Source organism: Lissotriton vulgaris, chromosome 7, assembly GCF_964263255.1.
Source record: "Lissotriton vulgaris chromosome 7, aLisVul1.2, whole genome shotgun sequence".
Taxonomy (NCBI): domain Eukaryota; kingdom Metazoa; phylum Chordata; class Amphibia; order Caudata; family Salamandridae; genus Lissotriton; species Lissotriton vulgaris.
This window is the reverse complement of record NC_141695.1, coordinates 1063837782-1063854161: the sequence shown is the minus strand read 5'-3', so window position 1 is coordinate 1063854161 and position 16380 is coordinate 1063837782. Positions and strand designations below refer to the sequence as shown.

General features: G+C 46.8%; 1 protein-coding gene across 2 annotated transcripts in view; it reads right to left on the bottom strand.

Annotated features, from left to right (window-relative positions):
- Positions 1-15909, bottom strand: part of LOC147702930 (F-box/LRR-repeat protein 3-like) — a 126991-nt gene extending 111082 nt beyond the window's left edge. Inside the window, exons 1-2 of one of the 2 annotated variants that reach the window (XM_086931517.1) lie at positions 15769-15906; positions 14851-14914 (exon numbers count right to left, since the gene is read on the bottom strand). The gene's annotated coding sequence lies outside the window, so the exon portion shown is untranslated. Of the gene's footprint in view, positions 1-14850; positions 14915-15768 lie in introns of both variants that reach the window. The other variant, XM_086931516.1, reaches the window with a different exon arrangement.
- Positions 15910-16380: the final 471 nt, after the last annotated feature.

Below are 16380 nucleotides of genomic sequence, written 5' to 3'. Positions count from 1 at the left end.
CACCCCACCCATCACAGACGTCATCAGTCAGGTGACACTGGTAATAAAAGGGGCTGGGCGTACATGCCCGTGGGCCAGTGCCAGTACCACAGTCACTGTAGGTGCATGCATTATTTCCCTACGTATGTGGTCCTAGCGCCCACTACATTACATTGGTGACAAGGGGGTCCGGCCCTGTGTGTATGTAGGCTGCCGCCTTGCAGTTCCTGTTGTGGGTAAGTGTAGCCTCAGTTTAAGGCACCGCTGGACCTGCTGCCAGCTCGACTAGGGGAGGTCCAGGTAGGAAGAAGGCCGTGGTGTCCAGCGGGAAGGCATCTGCAGCCGCCTGCATGTTCATACCCCTGCTGCTACCCACCTTAGTGACTGACTCTTCTGAAATGCCCGCCTGGGTGAAGGGACTGCCTATTCAGTGAAGAGGCCAACGAAACCATTGGAAAGGCTCCCCCTGCGGCAAGCCGAGTCTGAGACTGCCCCAGCATGAGGGAACCCTGCCCTATCAACCCTGTGCTAAGCATTGGTTCACCCAGTGAAGAGGAATGAGAAAGACACCGCAGCTGCAACGTGAGGGGAACACAGCCCCTGATGCATCCCTGTTGCTACCCTGGACGTATATAGAGACCAGTCTGACTCCTACGCCACTGAGCAACCCGGCAGGTGAGAGATGAGGCCCAAAGTGTTGTAAAAAAGCTGCTGTGGCTTCCTGTAGAGACTCTAGCACCACCTGCTGGTCGCCAGTATTGAACTAATCTAAAAAGTAACTGTGGGGCAGCACCGATGGGACTTGCAGTTTAATACAACTAAAACTGCACAGGCATGTCTGCATCACCCCTGTGAGATTGCATGCCAGCGGAATGATGACCTGTAACATTAAAGTCGCTGCTGTTTCGGAATAAGTGACTGCAGCACCACCTGGCGCTGGCCCACTGCACGGCACCCAAGGACGTAGCAGTCCAAAGTGGCTTGACGGCTCTATGTTTGGGATACAGACTTTGAAGAAGTGCTAAGAAGGGTGTTGTGTGCACTGCGGGCCCCCAAGTGACAATAGCCTACTACAGCTACAACAAAAAAATTGCTGATTTTCCTAGAAGGAAAATGGGAGACTCACCCAAATGAGCTGCCCATCTTCTTGGGAGGAGAATAGACTGTAAATCCCACTTCCCTTCCCACCAAAGAGCCCTAAGAAGCCTGAAGCATCCCCAACAAAGACAATGGCACTAAAGGCAGCTGAAATCACAGCAGCAATGCTGAAGGAAAGGTAGCGTGCACAGAGACAAGGAGAAGAGCAGCCAGAGCCACAGTTGGCCAGAGAAGGCTTAAGGGCGCCTGAGAGAAGAGGCTGCCAGCAGAGAGACACAGTACCCTCCCAACAGAGAACCATAACAACCCAAAGGTGCCCAGCCAGGAAGGCTGCCACTGGTCCAGTGATGCCAAGAGCAGCCAGAGAGCAATGTATCAAGGCAACAATCCCTACATACAGCACAAGAAATATGTGTGCACAGCAGGCAACCCCCAGTGGCTGGCTGATGCCACAACAAGCGAGGAAATTGAGTCACATACCCCCTGTGGTGAATGGACACCCCCATAAGCTAGATGAATGGGCACACCAAGCGTCAGAAGAGGGCACCTTGAAAAAAGGACCAAGTACGCAAAGACAGAGGTGCGCAGAGGACCGCATCGGGATGTCTGACAGCAGGGTAGGAGGCCCAGAGAGAGAGCGCTCTAATAACAAGAAAGAATGTCTCACCACAGAAGCCACCCCAGTCAGCCACCACAGCACAGAATGGCGACAGATGCGCAAGAGAAAAGGGAGAAGAGTGCTAGGACTGAGGACTCATGCCAGCGCCGGAGAAGGTATCTATCAACACATGCCAACCACCGGAGTGCAGAGACGTCACTGGAGACAGCTTTGCAGGAGGCCTAACTGTAAGTTGTCAGCAATCGCAATCTGCGTCCAGGCCCCACGCTTCACAGTGAGACTGTCCAGTCACCTGTAAATGGCTGCTAGAAATAGATGACATCCAGGCAATCAACTGCACCTGCTGAAGAAAAAAGTATGAGTGGCTACGAAGTCCCTCCAGCCCTCCTCACTCCAAGCAAGACATCTCTACCTGTAGCCCAAGTGTAAGAAGGTAATTGTCATCTTTACACAGATGCATCACCAGAAAAACCTAGGGAGCATCACACCAGCAGAGTGGATCCAAACGCCTGAAGAGTCCAAGACCAACAAGGCATTCTTAATGCCATGGGAGGCTGGCCACCCAGAGACCTTCTATGAACCACAGTGAACCTGAGGCCTGCAGAAGAGAGCATACTCAACACTGGTGCATCCACTTTTGGGGTTGCATGAGGCTTAACTGTGACTCTGTTGGAAGTTCCGCAGCGACACCTCAGTGTGGCCTACGAGAGGCCCCGCACAGCCCATGCAGTCATTTGGCAATCCAGGGGCAAGTGTCTCAAGGGAATTCATGTGAGAGGGGAATCCCGACAAAAGAGATGCACCCGCAGCAGCTCCACGACAGGCAACAGGAACCACTGAGGTCAAAGACGGAGACTGGTCACTCAAAGACTATCTGGTGAAGGCATGTGCATATGAGTCCTGATGGCCAGAGCACACAGACCCTAAGACACCATCTTTTGCGGCTGCAAGAGCGTCTTGGTTATGGTCCTGTTGGCAGTTCCTCAGTGATGCCTTCATGTGGCCTAGGAGAGGCCCTGACACAGTCCACACAGTCCTGCAGCAGCCCAGCAGAAAGGGTCTCAAGGAGACTCCTGTGAGAGGGGAGTCCAGGCAGGAAAGGAAAGTCTGAATCTGTTCTGCCAGCGGGCACTGGGAAGCATCATCGATTTCATGGAAGATCCTCATCTACCAAGGTCAACCTCAGACTTTGCAGGTTTGCCGCCCACCAGAGCCTAAGCGCCTTCAGTAAGATCTCCAAACTGGACTCAACCACTGCTCTGGATGCACCCACATAGAACTCTGTAAATATTCTCCAGCAGCATGAGACCAGGCCGGTCCAAACGACAAAGCTGAGGTGAACTTAAGCCTAATGGCCATGTGGTCAAGATTCCAGCACTGTCCGGCAGATAGCCTGAAGAGACTCAGTGGTGCTGTGTTTTCTTGTTTGTTCTTTCCCATAGGTTGGACTTTGTTTCTTTTTCAATAAAGATTGGGAGGGATGTAGTGTCCAGCTGGATACATACTAGTGTTCAGCATTGTGCTCTACCCACACAAACAAACACCCATCTTAGGCATTACAAGTCAGGTGACCCTGCTAATAAAAGTGGCCAGGAGAACGCGCCCTGGGCCAGTTCCAATACCATAATTAATGTGTGTGCATGCCTTATTTCCCTAAGTATGTGGGCGTAGCCCCCACAGCTTTACAGTTGGGACTCTACAAAACACTGAACTAATTATAAAAAGGCATAAATGCCTCATGCAAAAGTATCCATTGGTCAGACATCTAGCGTATAAAGGCCCATGCCTGAATCAAGCCAGATGTTAGGCTCTATCTCGGTAAATCTATCTAGGATGCTTGTGTGGAAACCAGGCTGAGCTTTGTTGTGGCCTCTCCTGTCTCCCTCTTGAGCACGCTCACATCACTCTCCCTTGTGCCGCTGAAAAGGGGCTGGCCAGTGACAGGGCTTTTTGGACCTTCATAATCAAAATGCAAAACTCCTGAAGTGCTGTCTTGCCTCTCCTCTGCTGCACCCTGGGGTGTGAGAGCAGGGAGATGGAGGCAAGATGATGGAATGACTTCATCAACTCTGCCCGTTAATCAGTCACGGGTAGGGCTGATCTCTTTAGTGATACAAACTGTGCAAGCACAGTCCAGAAAATATTAATGTTCAGGGTGTAGGCCCTGGCAGCTGGGAGACTGCCTTTGGGCTGCCCACACCGACTCTGATCTGTATTTGAGGTAAGCTTCTTGCACTGCTGTGCTGCTGCCATGATGTACTGGTTCCACAAGTGTGAAGAAATTCCAACCCGCTACTACCCCACACTGTGCTGACTGTGCGTGAAAAGGAAAGCTGGCAGTGCTACCGGCTAAGTTCTTGCCGTCCTGAAGCTAGAACTTCATAATTGAAGGAACTGGCCTAGTCATCACTGAAGGATTTTTGCATTTGAAAATTAGGGGCCAGATGTATCAAAGGGTTTTACCCATTCTGTGCCTATGAGAAAATGTGTTCATACATATGGCCCTAACCTACATGAAGCGGGGTGAAGGGAATGCCTGTGTGTGGGAAGCAAAGGAAACCGGCCCTTGTTTCATCTGTAACACAAAACATAATGTGACTAGGTATTGAGTGGTTGATCAGAATTGTTTGCTTAACAGAATAATCTGATTTCCTCAAATTAGACTTTTTAATGCCTAATGTAAGAGAAGACCTCTGGATTTTCTTAAAATCATATGATTACCACTTGATGCCTTTAGCTGGCCCTCTTCATCAATTAGTCTGTTATTGTGTCCATTATGTTTTTTCTTCCACTCTCTAGAGCATGAAGCATGGGAAAATGGATCAGCCCATTTCTGTCATTGGCTAACTTAACTTTGAGCTTTGTCATTCTGTCTTTTCACAAAGAGGACATACACACGCAAATTAGTTCTCTTTAGTGATAGTGACTATTGTGGTTATGCAAGTTTTTTGACACCAAAACTACAACTTATACTTTGACCCATTTTTTAGATTGACAAGGGCATGACAGTTTCCTCAGCAATACAAAATAGAAAAAAATGACTAAACAAATAAAGGATTTACAAATTCAAAGCCGGCTTTTTCATTGCTTGTTCTAACTAATTAAGAATGTGTTTTGGCTCCAATTTCTTTGAAGAAATAGAGCACAACTGGATTAAGGCAGAAAGTTGTTATGCTTGGAACTCAATGTTTCTTTCACGTTTTTGAAGATATTTGCACATGAGAAATGATTCATGTACAAACATCACTTAAACTAGCACTGAATATGAACTGTTATGCCTGTGCACATTTCACAATACTACATCGTATTTAGTGTCCATGTGAGAACTGCATTAATTTTTTGATCCTGTGAGAACTGCATTAATTTTTTGATCCTTACTCTTGGACAAGACCCCAACAAGATTACCACCTGCATGACCGAGGTCACTAACTGGATGAAAGCCTATTATATCAAGATCAACACCGCCAATCCAGAAGTACTGATCTTCAGCAAGAACACCTCACCATGGGACTCCAACTGGTGGCCAGCCAAGCTCAGACCCACAAATGCTCAAGCCCACACCCAGCACCCATGCCAGGAACCTCAGAATAATCATCAACAGCAAACTGGACATGACTGCACACGTCAACGCTGGTACCGCATCATGCTTGCACACCCTAAAGATGCTGAGGAAAATCTTCAAATAGCTCCAAAGCAACACTAGAAAAACTACTGGCACATAATCTATGCCGCGATCACCAAGCAACTCATTAGAAGCCTACAAACCATCCAGAACTCGGCAGGCAGACTTATTCTCAACCTCCCACACAAAACTCACATCACACAACACCTCAGAGAGCTCCACTGGCTCCTGATACACATACACGCTCAGTTCAAACTCCTCACACACATATTCACGGCACTAAACAAGTTAGGCTTGCCTACCTTAACAGTTGCATCACCTTCCACCAACCACCCAGACACCTACATTCCACAGTACTCCTACTCGCCAACATCCTATATGTGCGCTGAACCTGATCAGGAGTATGGATGGTCTCACTGAGGACATGTCCGTCGGAGGTCACTCAGTGGATGGACTTCAACTGTCTGAACTTAAACACAGGGAAAACAGAAGTCATCATTTAGGCAAGCAACCCTTGATCTGGTTCTCTGCCTGGTGGCCAGATTTGCTTGGACTTCTACCTTCGCCAAAGTCCAGGGTTTAGAACCTAGGCATTTGGTTTGATAAAAAGCTTATATTCCACAGTGAGATCACAGCCTTGGCAGGCAAATGTTTTGGGATTCAAAAATCTCTTAAAAAAATAATTTGCATCTTGTGTGAATCTTCCAAGAAAACAGTAGTTCAGGTACTAGTTATCTCCAGTCTGGACTACTGCAATGTCTTATAGCTAGGAATATCTCATTCTCACTTGATGAGACTTCAGCGTCTGCAGAACTCTGTTGTTGAACTTTCTGAGGTGAGCCCCCATGGGTTCTGCACTCTCTAAATAGCACTGGCTTTCTTTTGAAGAAGCAACTTTCTTTGAGAGCCCTGTGCTACTGCTTCAGCGCTTCTATGAACAACGGTGTCCGTTAATTGCACGGCCTCATCAAGCCTCACTCTCCTTCCAGGTGCCTCAGAACTGCAGGGGCTTTGTTGGCCTGTGTCCCCACTGTGAAGAAATTTACCATTGGGGCAGCTCTTTCAGCTTTTTAGCATCCAAGTTGTGGAACTCCTTTCCGCTTCAGACAAAAACAGAAGCATTGTGTTGTAAAAACTTAAAAATCTGGTTATTTAGGTTGGCTTTACCCTGGCTCTTTCTTGTTTTGCAGTGCTATTTTAACCTCTGAAGCTAGATCCTCAGTGCCGGGGCACTTCAACGGAAGTAACTATGCGCTATATAAATCTCATTATTATTATTATTATTATGAATAATGTTATTATTATTATTATTATTACATTGCTCCTAAAGTGTAGAAGGGCCTCCCACTCCACATCAGAGCGTCCTCCTCTCTTCTTGAATTCCGCACGAAGCTGAAGACCTGGCTTTTCAATTAACCCCTTTAGCGCGCCGCAAATTCTGCCCCAGTGCGGACGTTCTATTGCGCGGGCGGGATCGGAACGTTCAGCGGACGTGCGCAGCACTAGCGAGGTAGTGCACGCGAAGTCCGCTGAACGTGCGCCGCACTTAAGGGGTTAACCAACCAACTATATGCAGGGCTCGGCACACATTACTGCTCAGCACCACGATACCCTTGCAGCTGATAGTGCGATTTACATACACACACACTAAGCACCAGCAAACTCCCCCCAGCTCCATCAGGTCCAGCTGCCTTCTTGAGAGTCTCGAGGGATATGCAAGTCATATATCTACTGACTTTCTCACTTGTATATCTGTCCTTCATCATGAGCCATACTAAGTACACCCAGGGTAACATAGCCTCACCTCCCCTTCTGCTTCTTCCTGTCTAAGAAGAGTGGGAAAGAAGGGTCCCCGGGAATGGAGATCGCTAATAGCACAAAGTAGAATTACCTTAGCCCATAGGCTGCTTAGAGACCTTCTAGTCAGGAGGGTGGCCATGTCAGACTTCCTGGACACCCTCTAGTTAGGAGGTGTAGATATCAATAGCATTGGTCTGGAAAGCGGCAACAGGGTAAACGTCTTAGAGATGCAAACACAGCATCGCTGAAACGCAAGAGATCTTTCCACGCTACACCTTCACACTGATATCCAAGCGCCTGATTTGGAGTTGGATTGTAACAGACATTTACACCCAACTCTGATGCAGCCCCTATGTGTTCCAAAATGGTTTGGCTCATCAAAGAAATGTGCACTATTCACCGTCCTGATGACCTACAAGGCCTATGAATGGCCTAAGACTTCTGTGATTAGACGGCTCTGAAACGTTTGCTGTTATAACTTTCTACAGAAGCGACACATACCTATCAACTTGAACAAAAATCTGACTGTGTGAGGAAGCGGAAGGGCCTCGTGCTGAGAAGTACCTATGAGGTACTTTGCACCCACCCTGCCCCTAAGCGCCCTCCTTCAAACACAAAAAAGCTTGCTGGGGCTGGTGCCGATGTCCTGGGGTTTTTTCACTCCCCTCAATGGACGGCAGCAGTTCAAAGCCTCGGAAACCGAGCTGCAAATCCACTATTTACTGTGGTTTACAGCTCGTTTTCCCGGTCACTATGTTTTATTGGCTCCTCAATGGGTTACCGTGTGATGGGAGGTGATATTGTGTGTCACACGGTGCACCATGTGAGTCTGAAGACACTGTCTGTCAGAACTATTACCTCTTGTTCTTTGGAGTCTTATGGTTCTTTGTTTGAGACAGTTTGCTTTGTTTCTGTTTGGATATTTACGTTGGGAGTGATCTATTTCTAGAATTTGTCTATTACTTACACGGTAAACGGTTAATAATATCTCGGTGTATTTGATCTGCTCTCCTATGTGGGAACTCGTGTCCTTTTAGCAGTCTCATAATTTCTTTTCGTACTCCATACCATAGCTGCGGCAAGTGATTTCCTTTCGAACTCTGTACGGCAAGTAATTGCCTTGTCATTCTTCAATGGGTATCATTGTGTCAAGTACCATAGTCTGTTCCCATTGTGAGCATCGCCCCAAAGTGCACGATTCCTCATTGTGATGAATTCTGCATTGTGACTAGGGTGACCAGCTGGCATTGGTGCAAATTCAGGACGGTGAGTGTAAAAATTCAGGACAAAGGGTCAAAATTCAGGACACAAATTCAGGACAGGAGGTCAAAATTCAGGACAAAACTTTAGGACAATAGGTACGTTTTACAGACACATCAGAGGTCGCGCAATAGTATATAAGTAAGCCCAGCCATTTCCAAACATATTCAACCATTTGCAAACCTATCCATCATGTATCCTTCCATCTATCATTTCACTCATCCATCCTTTCATCCATCCCCTCATCCATCCTTTCACTCATCCTCCATTATCCATCCATCCATCCACCCTTTCACCCTATCCATCTGTACACTTATCCATCCACTCTTCATCCCATCCATCCATTCACTCATCCATTCAGCCATTTACCCTTTCACCAATCCAGCCATCCTTTCACTTACTAATCCTTCCACCCATCCACTCTTTTAGTCATCCATCCATCCTCCCTTTCTCTCTCCATCGACCCTTTCACTTAGTCTTCCTTCCATCCATCCATCCACCCACCCATCCATCTACTCATCCACTCATGAATCCATCCATTGCCCCTATCATTCATCCATCTATCATTTCACTCCTTCACACATCTATTCATCCTTTTGTCCATCTACCCTCCCTTTCACTCACTCATCCATCCTTACACCCACCCTTTCACTCATATGTCCATTCATTCACCCTTGCACTTATCAATCCATCAATCCATCCATCATTTCACTCATCCACCTACCCCCCATCATCCACCCACCCACCCACCCACCATCCACCCACCCACTCATCCATCCTTTCATCCACCCACCATCCAATCCACTGATCCATCCTTTCACCCACCCACCATCCACCCACCCACTCATCCATCCATCCTTTCACCCACCCACTCATCATCCATCCATCCATCCTTTCACCCACCCACTTATCCATCCATCCATCCTTTCACCCACCCACTTATCCATCCATCCATCCATCCTTTCACCCACTCTCCATCCATCCATCCTTTCACCCACCCATCATCCATCCATCCATCCATCCATCTGTCCTTCCCCTCATCATCCATCCATCCTTCCCCTCATCATCCATCCATCCTTTCCCCTCATCATCCGTCCATCCTTTTCCCTCATCATCCATCCATCCTTCCCCTCATCATCCATCCATCCTTTTCCCTCATCATCCATCCATCCTTTTCCCTCATCATCCATCCATCCATCCATCTGTCCTTCCCCTCATCATCCATCCATCCTTCCCCTCATCATCCATCCATCCTTCCCCTCATCATCCATCCATCCTTTTCCCTCATCACCCATCCATCCTTTTCCCTCATCCATCCATCCATCCTTTCCCTCATCATCCATCCATCCTTCCCCTCATCATCCATCCATCCGTTCACCCACCCCCTCATCATCCATCCATTCCCTCATCATCCATCCATCCATCATTTCACCCACCCCTCATCATCCATCCATCCACCCTTCCCCTCATCATCCATCCTTTCACCCACCCCCTCATCATCCATCCATCCATCCTTCCCCTCATCATCCCTCCATCCATCCATCCTTCCCCTCATCATCCATCCTTTCCCGTCATCCATCCATCCTTCCCCTCATCCATCCTTCCTTTCATCCATCCTTCCCCTCCATCCATCCATCCATCCCATCCATTTATCCTGCCCTTCATCCATCCATCCTTCCCCTCCATCCATCCATCCATCCCATCCATTTATCCTGCCCCTCATCCATCCTTCCCCTCCATCCATCCATCCATCCATCCTTCCCCTCATCCATTTATCCTTCCCCTCCATCCATCCATCCATCCCATCCATTTATCCTGCCCCTCATCCATCCTTCCCCTCCATCCATCCATCCATCCATCCTTCCCCTCATCCATTTATCCTTCCCCTCCATCCATCCATCCATCCTTCCCCTCCATCCATCATCCTTCCCCTCCATCCATCCTTCCCCTCCATCCATCCATCCTTCCCCTCATCCATCCATCCTTCCCCTCCATCCATCCATCCATCCTTCCCCTCATCCATTTATCCTTCCCCTCCATCCACCCATCCTTCCCCTCCATTCATCATTCTTCCCCTCATCAATCCTTCCCCTCCATCCATCCATCCATCCATCCTTCCCCTCATCCATTTATCCTGCCCCTCATCCATCCATCCTTCCCCTCCATCCATCCATCAATCCTTCTCCTCATCCATCATCCTTCCCCTCACCCATCCATCCATCCCATCCATTTATCCTGCCCCTCATCCATCCTTCCCCTCCATCCATCCATCCATCCATCCATCCATCCTTCCCCTCATCCATCCATCCTTCCCCTCATCCATCCTTCCCCTCCATCCATCCATCCTTCCCCTCATCCATTTATCCTTCCCCTCATCCATCCATCCTTCCCCTCCATCCATCCATCCATCCATCCATCCTTCCCCTCATCCATTTATCCTTCCCCTCATCCATCCATCCTTCCCCTCCATCCATCCATCCATCCATCCTTCCCCTCATCCATTTATCCTTCCCCTCATCCATCCATCCTTCCCCTCCATCCATCCATCCATCCATCCATCCATCCATCCTTCCCCTCATCCATTTATCCTTCCCCTCATCCATCCATCCTTCCCCTCCATCCATCCATCCTTCCCCTCATCCATATTTCCCCTCATCAATCATCCAGCTACCCTTCCACCCTTACATCCAGCTATTTAGATTTTCTCTACATCCTTCCCCTCACTCATCAATCCATCTATCCTCTCGCATTATCCATTTATTCAATCTTTCATTCATCCATTCACCCTTTCACTAATTCATCAAGAACTTCACCCTCGCTGCTGGGGCCGTTCCAGGACTGGGACAGAAGCCACCCAGGGCGGAGACAAGATCCACCACAGGGGGGGACAAGAGCCATCACAGGGGGGGTGGACTGGAGCCACAACATGGGGGGACAGGAGCAGGAGTCATCACAGGAGAGGGAACGTGATCCATCAGTGTGGTTGCGATTGTGCCATTTCTTTATTGTATTACATTATGCATGTTTGAAGAACCGAGGTTTGCTTACAAATTAGTGACAGTAATTAAGCTCAGTGAAGATAAGCAGGTGCTGCCTCTGTGTAATCAGGGGTGTAATCTGGCCGAGTCTAGGATGTTTGGGGCCCTGGGTAGAAATGGAATGTGTGAGCCCCCCTCTAAATAGCAGATACAAGACGCATTCAGGGCTGTTTGCATGTGAATGGATGCCCCCTGCTCCTGAACCTGCAGCCCCTCCCTCAGGCTCCCAGTCACCTTCAAGCACCTTTTAACAGCTCATCAAGGGCTGGAGGTGTGAGGGTTACCATCCCGCTGTGCCTCTACAGTGCTGCTGGGGGTCTGAGCTTTCATACAGCATCGGAGTCAAGAAGGGAGGTGGGGGCAAGCTGTGCCCGGTTAAAATTACGGACAAATGGCGTCCGTTAAAGAATCCTTCACGGACAACGGACAGACAGCCAAAATTACGGACTGTCCGTGAAATTTACGGACGGTTGGTCTCCCTAATTGTGACCAGCATTCATAAGGACGTGGTGCTTTGCTTTTCAATGTGTCTAACTTTATTTGTCAGAAACAGACTCCTTAGCACACGTATATCACAATATAGTTCTATATTGGTGTTGCCACCCAATTGACACAATTGCAATACGTAGTCCTTGGTAATACAGGTATTCAATTTTATTCTTGAATGTTGCACGTTCTCCATACAGCCGACACGTGTTTCGTCGTGACCGGGAGTATAACCCAACGACTTTTTCAAGGCTATTTTCAAATCCGTTTTCTTTTATTAGTATGCGGTGATAATTCCAACCCGCATAGGGGTTCTACGGGGGTCTTCTGTTATATTGTCCACTCTATTGTGTCCAATGGACTCCACTTCATACTTTGGTTAAGTTTTGGCTTTCGCCTCGATAATTTCTTTTCTTCCGGTGCCGAGCGAACACGCTAATCCTGAACGGGGGCACCGGAAGAAAAGAAATTATCGAGGCGAAGCCAAAACTTAACCAAAGTATGAAGTGGAGTCCATTGGACACAATAGAGTGGACATTATAACAGAAGACCCCCGTAGAACCCCTATGCGGGTTGGAATTATCACCGCATACTAATAAAAGAAAACGGATTTGAAAATAGCCTTGAAAAAGTCGTTGGGTTATACTCCCGGTCACGACGAAACACGTGTCCGCTGTGTGGAGAACGTGCAACATTCAAGAATAAAATTGAATACCTGTATTACCAAGGACTACGTATTGCAATTGTGTCAATTGGGTGGCAACACCAATATAGAACTATATTGTGATATACGTGTGCTAAGGAGTCTGTTTCTGTTTGAAGCGTAAGCTCGTTATTGGAAGGATTAGGTGGTTCCTTCTACCTTGTAGCACCGTGAAAGATAAACATTTGCACCTGAATAAAACTGTGAGACTCTCTAAGTGGCGCCAGTTAGCCTATATCAAACCACTAAACTGGATATAACTTTATTTGTCGTTGAGGCCAATATAATAAAGGCTGAAAAAATGTTATGCAGAAATGGCGTGGCGATGCTACTGAAAGTATAGGGTAACCCTGTGATATAAGGTACTCACAGAACATAAGCCATCTATTGCCCACAACTCACCTATAATTATTTGGAATTTGATTTATTGAGACTGTTGGAAATCTTCACGCGCTTGTGCACTTGGGGAGGCTGGGCATGCAAGCCAACAACAGATCAGAAGAAAAACATGAAAAGTTGCACATATTGGAATACTTCTATGTGTGAATAATTAAACAAAGGAGACTAAGAGGGTGTGAAGGTTCATTGAGAAGAGAAGATTTAGAGAAAGAGAGCGGTAACAGGAAAGATATGACAACGGGAGGGAATTGATGAGAGAGAGGGAGAGACATATAATCGACAAAGCCAGATATAAAGAAAGTGGAAGAAAGAGAAAGTATTATCAAAATGAAATATATCTGTATGAAAGACAGAAAGAGGTGGAGGATAGAGAATGAAGGAGCTACAGTGGTAGGGAGGAGAGGAAAAGAGAAAAAAAGAGACAACAGAGAGACAAAAGAGTTAGCACACAGACAGGGAGGTAATGAGAGAGAATACGATAAAGAGATAGAGTGAGAGTAAGAAACAAATAGACATGATGTGGAATAGAATGGGAGAAAAATGAGGGGGAGGGGGGATAGAGGGGGAGAGACAGATATCGGGCAGAGAAAAAGCGAGAGAAAAAGATAGAGGGGGTTGAGAAAGAGACTGAAATAGAACAACACAAAAGAGAGAAAAGCGTGGGATAGTGTACAAGCTAAAGAGAGAGACAGAAGACAGACAGACACACACAAAGCGAAGGGAGAGAGCGAGAATTGTAAAAATTAGAGGAAACAAAGACCAGACTTCAAGGAGGTTGGTTAGTTTACCATTTTCTCCAGTCAAGGACCACTTACTTTTAGTAAGCAGTACTATATGCTCTCAACAATTAATTCATTATTTGCAACAAATCCATCTGAAAGATTGCTTTTTCATCATAGAATTACATCACATTCCTCATATAGTCGTATCACAGTCCGGATGACGCATGAGAATTTTCGATTTTAAGGAATAGCTTATACTACTTTCTAGATATGACTGATTCATCTAATTATTATGCATTTCTACTTGTAATAACCAAGCATGCAACGCCCTTTTGTGCTCAACCACGTTAGGGAAGTCCTGGAGATACTGAAGCACTTTTTAAGTTTTACTTACCACGTTTACATAATGAGATGTAGATACAATACATTTTTCAGCTCCTGAAATTACCGTGTTGGGAATATTTTGCAGGAAAAATCAGCTCGTTTGTTCCCTTCTTAACAACAATGCTACCAAAAGGTGCTCACTTTTTTAAGAAAACGCTTGTTGCTGGACTAGGCTGATTTATTCAAATCTCTATGTCACTCTTGAAATGATTTACAGGCAAAAAAAATGTGATGCCCGTTTAGCAGTGTTTAGCAGTGCTTCCACAATGCCTTTTCTCATTTTGCGTGAGTAAAATGTATATGCATATCTCTTATAAAAGATGAAGGACAATAGGGCAAAATCGTTTTGAACTATTGTTAGCACCAGTGCAACATTTCTGACTCTTGGCTCGCTACCGACTACCCTGAAACTGACGTTTAAACAACGTTTTGACAATCACATCGCAATACTCCAAGATGCATGTTTGTGCCCGCGAGGCGTCGTGCCTCGCGAGATGAGTCAGAGACTTGACCCAGTTATCTCATCTGTATGTGCCCCCGCATTACCACTGTACTGTATTACAAATATCTTCAATAAAACTCTTTGAAATAAAAATAAAATAAAAAATATCTGCAAGTCACGGCGTGGCGCGCGACGCCGACGCATTCTTCCCAGTTTTACGCGGTTTCAACAGCGCCTCCACGTTATAAGAAATATTGTTGATACACTCTTTTGAAATATAAAAAAAAGAACGTCTTACCTGTTATGCGTGGGCGCTGGACGGTTTCGGTCACAGACAAGATAACAACTCAAAGGTGCTAAATCTGTGGAGTTAATCAGGCCCGGACTGGCCGTTGAGGGCACCGGGCAATTCCCCGGTCGGCCGCATGGTTGGGGGCCGGTTTTGGGCCCCTGGGGCCGTTTTTGTTACAGGGCCGTTATGCTGCAAAAACGGCCCTGTAACAAAAACGGCCGAAAACCGGCCCTGTCACAGAGCGCGGTCGCACCTTTCCCCCCTCCCCTCTCCTCCCGGAGGGGGGGAGGGGGGCCGGCCGAGCACTCTGCCAGGGCCGGTTCTGGTTCCCAGTCCGGCCCTGGAGTTAATTGTATGCAGTAATTACAGATACGTCTCAACAATACCAAAAACTCGCTTTTTCCCCTCAGTTTTAACATTTAACGAAAATGAACACAGTTACATAATTTCGCCACGGAACATTAGCATTACCCCGTACTGACGTCAGGAGACAATGGCATCACTTTTCGTTTCGGATTCCCACCTCCCCGAACAGCTGACTCAAGTCCATCTGTGCTGACGGTAAATCCGCCTATCCTGACACAGAACACTCTGACCTGCTCTCGGGCTGGTGATCTTCTCACCTCTCAGTCAGCGCGTCTGCGTCATACTCGTCACCTAAACGTTTCGTCTTAGAGGAAGACTGCATCAGTCCAGATATAAACCACGATGTTCTCCCTACTAATTCCTTCTAAGCTGCCACCATGCCCCGATCTTTCCACAATGGATCAAAGATGGTCTCACAAACATTTAAGCGTTAGCTATACTACATATCTTACATTGTACACGATTCTTGGGCGCCGCCCTGAATAAAGCTACCATTTTAAAGTAACTACCCTATTATTCCGGTTTCTATGTAGGTAAGAATTATTAATACTAACTCACCAAAGCCGTGGTAGTGTTTCCTGTTCACAATACAGAAGAACAGGACAAGCTCGTCGATTCCGAAGCGTCTGTTACTGTGGTGGGGTTTCTAAGTGAGCCTTCTATTTTAATGCGACCATCTACAAATAGAAGCACTGAGTGCCTTCTATCTCTCTCTCTCTCTCTGTTGTTCTGCCCCTCCCTCCCGTCTTCTCTCAGCCTGTCGAAACTAGGTCAGTATGCCTCGGCAGCACAGACCTTGCTGAGATCCAAGGGCAGCTCGATAAACAGCAGAGCAGCCTCGAGCCTGTAATTGGAGTTTTGTTGTTGTGTTTGTATAAGCTTTCCCAAGCCAATAAAAAAACAAGCATCTGCAATGCAATCAAGTTCGCATTTACAAGCATTTGAGCTATTGGCATTGTAAATGACAATGCCTTTTATTTATGAGTATTTTAAAAAAAGATAAATAAAAGGCATTAGTTTGTACACTGCCAATAGGTTAAACTCTCGTAAATGCAATACCTATTGTATTGCAAATGCATTTGGCACCCGTGGTATAAAGATGCTTAAAAAAGCATTAGGAGAGAGCATGCCCTGCAGCAGGCATGAGAAAGGTATTTGAGAAAATAGTGC